This window comes from Anguilla rostrata, chromosome 11 (genome assembly GCF_018555375.3).
Source record: "Anguilla rostrata isolate EN2019 chromosome 11, ASM1855537v3, whole genome shotgun sequence".
NCBI classification, from domain to species: domain Eukaryota; kingdom Metazoa; phylum Chordata; class Actinopteri; order Anguilliformes; family Anguillidae; genus Anguilla; species Anguilla rostrata.
In genome coordinates this window covers 37287202-37296187 of record NC_057943.1, presented here as the reverse complement: position 1 = coordinate 37296187, position 8986 = coordinate 37287202, and the positions used below count along the sequence as shown (strand labels likewise).

General features: G+C 44.6%; 1 protein-coding gene and 1 long non-coding RNA gene across 3 annotated transcripts in view; both read right to left on the bottom strand.

Moving 5' to 3' along the window:
* Positions 1-1496: 1496 nt before the first annotated feature.
* On the bottom strand, positions 1497-3022 carry LOC135234836 (uncharacterized). 2 transcript variants are annotated; one of them, XR_010324224.1, is made up of 3 exons: positions 2844-3022; positions 1925-2457; positions 1497-1831 (listed from the first exon to the last, which is right to left on the bottom strand). It is a non-coding gene; the product is annotated as an uncharacterized LOC135234836 (long non-coding RNA). The 2 variants fall into 2 exon arrangements; XR_010324225.1 differs by having other exon boundaries at positions 1925-2034.
* A 5782-nt stretch (positions 3023-8804) lies between these two features.
* wdr6 (WD repeat domain 6) overlaps positions 8805-8986 on the bottom strand; it is a 16056-nt gene continuing 15874 nt past the window's right edge. Inside the window, 1 exon segment of the mRNA XM_064299817.1 lies at positions 8805-8986. This exon segment is cut by the window's right edge and continues 1247 nt beyond it. The gene's annotated coding sequence lies outside the window, so the exon portion shown is untranslated.

Sequence of the window (8986 nt, the reverse complement as noted above, 5' to 3'; positions counted from 1 at the left end):
GACTCATTCAAAACTATACATGCTCAGACTGACTGAAAGGATGAATGCTTATTGTGTAGCTTTCTCAGAGTAAGTTTACTCATTAAAGGGAAAAATGTACAACAAAGTGTTCCAAAATGATGAAACCCAGAAAGACAGCGCTGATGGTCAGTGATAAATCATTCATAGCCACGCAGGAAGAATCGTACGCTACTCTGAGAAGAACAATACAGCAAAAGCCAGGGAGGAAGCAGGTAAAAGTATGCAGTATCATTCTCCCCTGGCTCAGTCTCAGAGATATAACATCAATCTGTAGATTAGAATTAATGTGTTTACAAGAAGGTGGTTATTTCCTGGTTAATAATTGAGTTTAAATTATCAAAGAAAGGCCCAAGGGCATGTGAACCTCTTTAAAAAGGAAGGATCTAAAAAACAAGGGAAAACATGGGAGAAAAACATAGTTGTTGTTCCTGTTGAAGGTGGTGTGGTTACAGTCTGCCTTATCTGAAAAGAAGAAATTCAGAATAGCTGAGTAAAAAAGTAAGTGAAAAGGGAAAAACAAAAGAAAAGGCTTGTGTAACAACATTAAAGCCCCTCCCATGTCACTTGTTTACCTGAGGATTTCCCAAACACACCTGGATTAGATGAGAGCTGCACATGCATCAATCCCCAGTGAGCTTTGGACAGCAGTCTCTCCCCCAGCCAACCTGAGGGTAATATTTATTTGTTCTTATCAGGGTGTGTGTTTGCATGAGTATGTGTGTGTGTGTGTGTGTGTGTTTAAGAGTGGGGAAGGGAGAAAGAGCTGAGAGGGGCCAATTCACTTCAGGCTTTGTTGGTATGCAACCTGCCCCCCTCACATCCCACACACACATCCACCCAACCCACCCCTCCCCCACCCCCCATGCCCCACACAGCTGGGGGTTCAGTCCGCTTCTGAGCTGCAGAAATACACATCACTGACGTAAGAAACATTTGTCTTACCAAAGTAAAATACAAAATGACAAAACTCAAAATATTTTTATGAAAAGGAATAAGAACACTAAATATTACTTATTCACTGTGTGCTTCTTGGGGGTTCAGGCCTGGCATTTTCTCAGTTCTTCTTCTGTTACTCTGTAAAGTGTCTTTGTGACTTCTCTGTAAAATTTGCACTATACGAATAAAATTTTTTTGATTTGATTTAATAATAAGAAAAGTTTAATAAAATCATTAAGTGCGCAGGTTGTGCATGCCATTCACTGGTACACTGAGCGCTACGCCCTTACACAAAGTACAGTCCGTTACACTCACCCAGAATGCAGTGAGTAACACTCACCCAGAGTACAGTCCGTTACACTCACCCAGAATGCAGTGCGTAACACTCACCCAGAGTACAGTCTGTTACACTCACCCAGAATGCAGTGTGTTACACTCACCCAGAGTACAGTGCGTAACACTCACCTAGAGTATACATGTAGTGGATACACCCTCTGCCTGAAGTCAGAAATGGCAAGGAAGCAGTAAAAAAAATTCAGTAATTATATTTTAATTTTATTCATTGTGGGGAAAAAAAAACATTTAGTGAAACCTACTCGATCATTTAAACCGAATGGAAAATGCACTCACACAAAACACAAAAATAGCTCTCAGAAACAAAAAGATGAAAGCAATGTTCCATTGTAAAGAATAATTTGAAGCGTTTAATAGATCCAATTAATGCTGTTTTCACTTCCAAGGGATGTCGTCAGCGCAGAAGAGAATTGTGCCTTCCAACAGTGCTGGTTCATTTTCATTTTCTCTGAGGTCAGAGGTCAAGGGTCAAGCGTGATGCCAGAGGTCGGGTTAAATCACTGAGCTCTCTGCTTGAGTCCTGTGGGGCAGTCAGGTAGAGCGAGGGTTAGTGGAGGCAGCAAACAGCAAGCAGAGAGACAGAAAAACAGGAAGACGCACAGCGTGGACTCACAGAGAGAAGCCGTCTTCGATACCGCTGGACAGCGTGGTGGACAGAGGGAAAGAGGTGGGACCAGGGGAGGAATTCTGGGACAATCCCCTGTCTCTGGAGCTCCGACCTCACTGCGTCCGGAGAGCAGGACAGACGTCATTATGTACTTACTCAGAATCTTTGAAAGTGTGCTTACGAATGTGGAGTATTGTCCTGTCGACTACACTACACTACACTACACAGAAGGGTGGCTTGAACTCAAACAGCACTAAATGGGATATACACCCAATAGAAAGTATGGAAAACATGCAATAAATAGAAAGGAAGACCCTGAATACCAAGCCAACAGAGAGAGAGAGAGAGAGGGGCAGAGAGAGAGAGAGACAGAGAGACAGAGAGAGAGAGAGAGAGGCAGAGAGAGACGAAGAGAGAGAGAGAGAGAGACGGAGAGAGAGAGAGAGGTATGGGGTTGTGAGACAGGCGTGATTCAGTGGAGGACCAGAACAGCCAACCATAAACACTACAATGCCCTGGTCCGTCCAATCCTGCAATACCTGAAACAAATGCACACGCACGCACACGCACACACACTACAATGCCCTGGTCCGTCCAATCCTGCAATACCTGAAACAAATGCACACACACGCACACGCACACACACGCACACGCACACACACACACAGATATGGACAATCAGGGACGACATCAAATCGCTTGGACTGTTTATGACCCCAGCAATTTTGTGTGTGCGCTTTGCTAATAAATCGTTGATCAGTGACGGGCGGGACTGCAATCACAGGCACTGATGCCAAGCCAGAACATTCTCTGGTAGTGTAGCGCTTCTGTAAATGGTGCACTAGCACTGGCCGCACTTCTCAGGCTCAAAACTGTCCAGATACCGTTGCGAGGGACACCATTTTGTCTCGGGCAGTTCTCTCACCTGCAGTTCGGTCTCCTCTCGGCGAGAGGTCGAGGCGGACGCTTCTTGTCCGCCAGTTATCGCACTGCCTTCTCCAGTAATCTCTGTCAATTGGCATTAATTAACCACAATGACTGGCAATGTTCTCACCCTGTTCCGTGCTGCTTTCGTGACCCAGACTCACAGGCAGCGCCCCCACCCCCCCAGCCCCCCACGAGCGTCAGAGCGGTGCCTTGTTTGTGTGCCAATAATTTGTAATCGTTTGGTTCAGAGGTGCGGAGCTAGTAACGCCCTGGAACTGAGCCCAGAGGCAGTGATGCCAAGTCTCATGGTCAAGCCTAATCCGTGCTGCATCGCGCTCCTTAGAAGCACCATGTAGCGCAACTTTCTGCTTGAATAACGCACAAAGATCTTTTGGAATATCATTAATTTTTTTTTACTTTAGATTTACTCGCCACCCGCGAGTGCCAGAATGCAAACATCGCTTTTGTTTTCATTGCATTTGGCATCAAGCCTTTTAGGGTTTCATCGTAACTTATATTATCCCTGACAAACGCAACCATGCTGTCAAAACGCTATCCGCGACTGAGCCTGAGTAACATACAACAAGGTAAACAAATGTCAGCTCGAACAGTCTTTGCCACAGACGCAATGTCAGCTGACTTGACTAGCTCTTTTATCTTTCATCAATGCAAGTCAGCAGCCTGCGGGATGGACTTCTGCCGTAGGTACACAGAGGGAACAGCCCCACTGTTTCTTAATCAGGAAGAGATTTAATACCATTTCTATCTCTTCTCCTTATATTATATACTTATCTATGAATGGCTGGTCATCTTGTGTGAGGCTTTTGCAACACTATTTCCGATAATGCAAATAAGTCCTCTTTATATCCTTTGAATCCTTGAAATAAAGAGTGAGAGAACAAGATAATTGTGTTTTGCTTGAATATAATAATAATAATAATAATAATAATAATACCAAGGCTGCCTCCCAGGGTATTTGTATGGGTAGCCGTGGCTTGAAGTGACTGTTCAGCATTTTGCCCCCCATCAGCGTTACTATGGAAACAGCAGAGACTGCAAGAGTCCCAAAAGATATTTCAGTCACACGTGACAATATGCTGACCAGAGTCTGACAAGGACGAGAAAACGAGATAGAGAGATACAGACAGAGCGCAGGATAGAGAGGCAGAACGGAAGCAGAGGAACGAGAGAATAGACAGAGCGCAGGTTAGAGAGGCAGAACGGAAGCAGAGGAACGAGAGAATAGACAGAGCGCAGGTTAGAGAGGTGGAACGGAAGCAGGGAAGCCCCTCACCCAGCCGACGGAGAAGGCCCTGGAGCATGTGCCCACCCTGATGCCCGTCGGCAGGGGCAGCTGGCGCACAGCGACGTGGAGGGCTGCTGCGGTGGTGTAGCCACCTCACCAGCGGGCGAGAGAGCCAGCAAGACACACCCCCTGCCCCCGGCAGCCACAGCGCCATCTACAGGGAGAGGAGAGAATGACATGCCGAAACGTGCACGCATGCACTCGTCCGCACACACAATCGTACCCATTCACAAGCACATAATCGCACACAAGCACACGCGTCCACACATTCACACATCCACACACACGCAAACGCATACAAACTCATGCATTCACAAGCGCATGCGCACACACACATGCATGTAAATCATGCACCTGAACATACTCACACACGTATGCAGGTACACACACGCAAACCCCCCATGTATACCTGTACCAGCCCCGACGGAAAGGTGAGTTGAGATGCCAGTTTGACTCTGGCTGCATCCCTGTCACCATCAGTCCTCTCCCACGACACCCTTTGAGTCCTGTTCCCTGGCAACAGCATGTCTTCCGTCTCCGTGCTGACCGTGATGGCCATTATGGAAAAAGTACCTGCCAATCACGAACACACTTTGAGATTAAATGTGGAAACCTCCTTTCATGGTGCTTTCTCTCGGTCTTAACAGTTTTTCTCAATTGGCCGTATGCATTCTTACCGAAAAAACCAAGAAGAGATCTCATAGTTGTTTCTTTCATTTGTCCTAGACACAAATGAGCTATTTTTAATACTAAGGTGAGATCAAAGGCTTTTTCTCCTACTTCTCAAATTCAACAACCACGCATAATCTAATTTATGTCTTACTCTGATCAAAACAAGAGATCTCTAAATGATCTTAAATAAGTCTAATTTACGTCTCCTGAACATGGGACCATGAGATCACAGAAAGAGCTCAAAGAAAACTCAGCTATGACTCCTAGGATCTCATGATTCTTCTCAAACATGTCTCAGTTTTCTCATAGTGACCTCATGAGAAACAACCGCATCTCAATTCAATATCCATTCGTCTTACTGAAGTCTCAAATTCCTGCTCTCATTATTTCATCTTTTCTCCTAAGGGGGTTTTAGGAGCAACAGCTCAGATTGACGTGATCTCAAAAAGATGTACAATTGAGACCTTACTGCTTTCTTAAGAGTTAAAGAAAAGACCATCCTGAGCAAAAGATTTCTCCTCTGGGAAGAGTGCAACGGCAGTGTTGATCACAACCTCAAATGCATTATTGAAATTATGTTGGATTCACGTTTCTCTTCCCACAGTTCTCTTCCCTCTACACAGTCGTCTCACTGAAAACACGTTTCGCAAAAGATTTGACAGAAATTAAGTCTGTCATTCAAATTTCGCCTCGGAGCATTTATCCCTTACGATGTTCTCGAGCTTTTCTTCTAATCAAAAGAAATCTGATGCAGCTGTGTCTGCCCATTCACTGTGTGTGAAATGGAGAGGGGCAAAGCTTTTCATTGGATAATCGGTCTGAAGTCACACATAAAGGGATATGGAAATGGTAAAAAAATGAAGTAAGAAAACTCAAAAAAATGAAGTAATGGAGAAGGAGAAGCCTCTGAGAGTAGCAGACGCTCGGGTGCGAGGGTCATGGATGTAAGCAGGAAAAATAAGAGCTTTACGATCCCATTTTAGAAAAGTAATGCAATTGCCATTTCCATGTATCAAAATAAGCAGTGGCAGATCCCATTTCAGAGCTTCTCATTGGCTCCACCCTCATCAGAAACAGGTTTCTGATTGGCTGCTGGTGCAGGAGGGCCCGTCACTCACCAGCACCTTGCTTTCACTCTGGCAGGGTCCCCTCCCATCCTCGGCCCCCAAGGACGTCCAGCTGTGCTTCGTCTGGGACAGGGCGGGGGGACGAGGGGGGGGGGGCTTCTGGGGGCTCCTGGGGGCTCCTAAGCTTCCATCCGTAAAAAAGACAGAAGTATGATAGCTGTCACTCAAACAGACTGGCACCTGAGGCTTAAACAGAACCCGGCAGCTTTAACTGAAACACCTGTTGATTGTATGACCGATGCTCAGCAGCATCATGCCACGATCAGACAGTGTTTTGAGAATCGACCCATTTCTGCAGGAGTAAGCACGTGCTTGCACCGTCATGTGTCATTCTAGCCATGGAAGTGTGCTTGACTGAGTGATTGTGTGGGCCTTGAACTCAAAACAGGATTGCCTCCCAACCCCCCCACACACTCCCCACCGTACTTTGCACTTCCATCCTACAGATGCAGGAACATCAAAAGGATTCGCTATCCTACTGCTACTGACATCGACAAAAGGCACATGTTTATCTTGGACAGTCAGTACAAACACACGGTGCGCTTCATGGCAGGGTTATCACATGGCTCCAAGCCAACCAATCAGAGCCATTGACTGGAGCGATGCTGATAGTCGTGCAAGTGCTGTGGACTTGCAACTCACATAAAACCGACTAGCTTCTGTTCGTGAGCCGCACAGCACAGCCCTATCAGCACATTTGCAGGTGTGCACCTGGGCATGCACGTGCAGGTGCACGCAAATGCGCATGAAAGGAACATGATACATTCCGACACGGTCAACGGCTTTTCAAAGATGCTTCAATTGCTGCATAAAGCACGCTTACACACTGTAGCTTAGAGAACCGCCCTGGACAAGGCTGTCCCGTGCACCAGTGTGTTGTGGTTCTTATGTTCTGCGTGGTGCGAGAGATTCTGTCTTGTCTGTGCAAAAAGACAGGTCCAGGTGCTCTGCTCTCCCTTTCCCAAATTCTGTGAGCCACAGCCCACAGGCCCAGCCGCTGTGGCAACAGACCAATGCAAAGACAGAATGCCTGTGGGTAGAACCTCCAAAAAAAAACATGGAAAATGGTGCCAGAGAGTCTAAATATACGTCCCTGCAAACTGTGAACCTACACAGGTACTAACGTTTCCCACCTACACTTAGGTGTCAACCGCACAACACAAAAATGTGTGAGATGCTCAAGTTGTTTTCAAACTCGGCCCTGAAAATCCACCGTGTACGCCTTTAAAAAAAAAAATTATTACGTCTAGTCTCGAGTCATTAAGGGTGTTTAAAACATGTGTTTATGTTTATAATTTTGCACTACTTTGCTCTGTCATTGAATTAATTGCAATTCTCACAAGGTTTAGTTTCATTTGCCAGGGGTCCATACTTTCAGCTGTTAGGACCCCACCCATTTCACTGGCCTATATTTTAATCCATTAAAAATGTAACTTTATCCTAAAGGGACTATTTGGCATCAAGCACAATACAGAAATTCACAGCATTAGAGCATCTGACCTGGTTGTGTAAATATGGAACTTCATAGTGTGCATTGCTATTTCTGACAATGAAAAAGGGCAAATTATCCTTCAAATCCAATTATCCAAAATATTAAGTGAACAATTAACATCTCAGGGGGCTGCAATTATGGGAGGAACAGCCAGCACTCACAGTGGGTCTGGGGACGGAACTTGGAAACTTCCACATTAATCTGTATGACTGATACCAGGGCGCATAGTACACTCTGACAAGCCACAAATGAATTATCAGCATGTAATGTATCAGTGTAAGTTTAATGCTAAATACGCCACGACCAAGTGCTTTTATATTACCGTGTCAGTGTTAGGATCCTGGCAGTATATCCTGCTGAAGAAGCAGGAAGGCGTGGTGCCCTCATTACTGGACTGCGGTTATCAGCGATACTTGTGGGGAGTTCTGTGATTGGCAGGGTGATGTGGCTGTGACAGAGAGCAGTACCAGTTTACCACGTGATCCGTTTCAGTTGTTTTTTTTTGCTTGAGTTGCGATACGCAGCATTTCAACCTGCTGAAGACAATTTGTGGCGATGTTCACACTTAGTCCCCTGCTGTGAAGGCATTGTGGGTAATGCCTGGTAAACACAAGAGCAGCGGAACGGGAGCGGGATGTTAAGCAAAGACAAAAGAAGAGCGTCCGGAGAAAAGGCATTTCAAACGTCGTTAAATATATCGTACATGCTTCATAAGGCTGTGAAATATATTGTACATGTTCAGTATGTCTGTGAAATATATTGTACATGTTCAGTATGTCTGTGAAATATATTGTACATGCTCAGTATGACTGTGAAACATATTGTACATGTTCAATATGACAGTGAAATATATTGTCCATGTTCATTATGGCAGTGAAATATATTGTACATGTTCAGTAAGACTGTGAAATATATTGTACACGTTCAGTATGACTGTGAAATGTATTACACAAGTTCAGTATGACTGTGAAATATAGTGTACATGTTCAGTGTGACTGTGAAATATATTGTACATGTTCAGTATGACTGTGAAACATATTGTACATGTTCAGTATGACTGTGAAATATATTGTACATGTTCTTTATGGCAGTGAAATATATTACACAAGTTCAGTATGACTGTGAAATATAGTATACATGTTCAGTGTGACTGTGAAATGTATTATACAAGTTCAGTATGACTGTGAAATATATTGCACATGTTCAATAAAGATATCATAACTCTGGTATACAGCTGCATTCAGGGACATAATCAAGGAGCCATTGTAGAAATCAGGAAAGTGGCATTTAGAGCAAAGGGCTCATGCCACTTGGCCTAAAATAGGCAACCTAGATTACAATACTTCCCGCGTTCACATACAAAAAGGTCCCAGATTTTCTTTATTTATTTGATATTTGTTCACAGAAAATAGGTTTACAGTTGGATGATTGCTGGCCCGATATTCTTCCCTCAGTCCCAGTACTTGGCATCCCAGTGGATGGCAAAATTAATAAATTAGGTGGATATGAAAATATGAAGAGATGGGAAACATCAAACGCTTCCC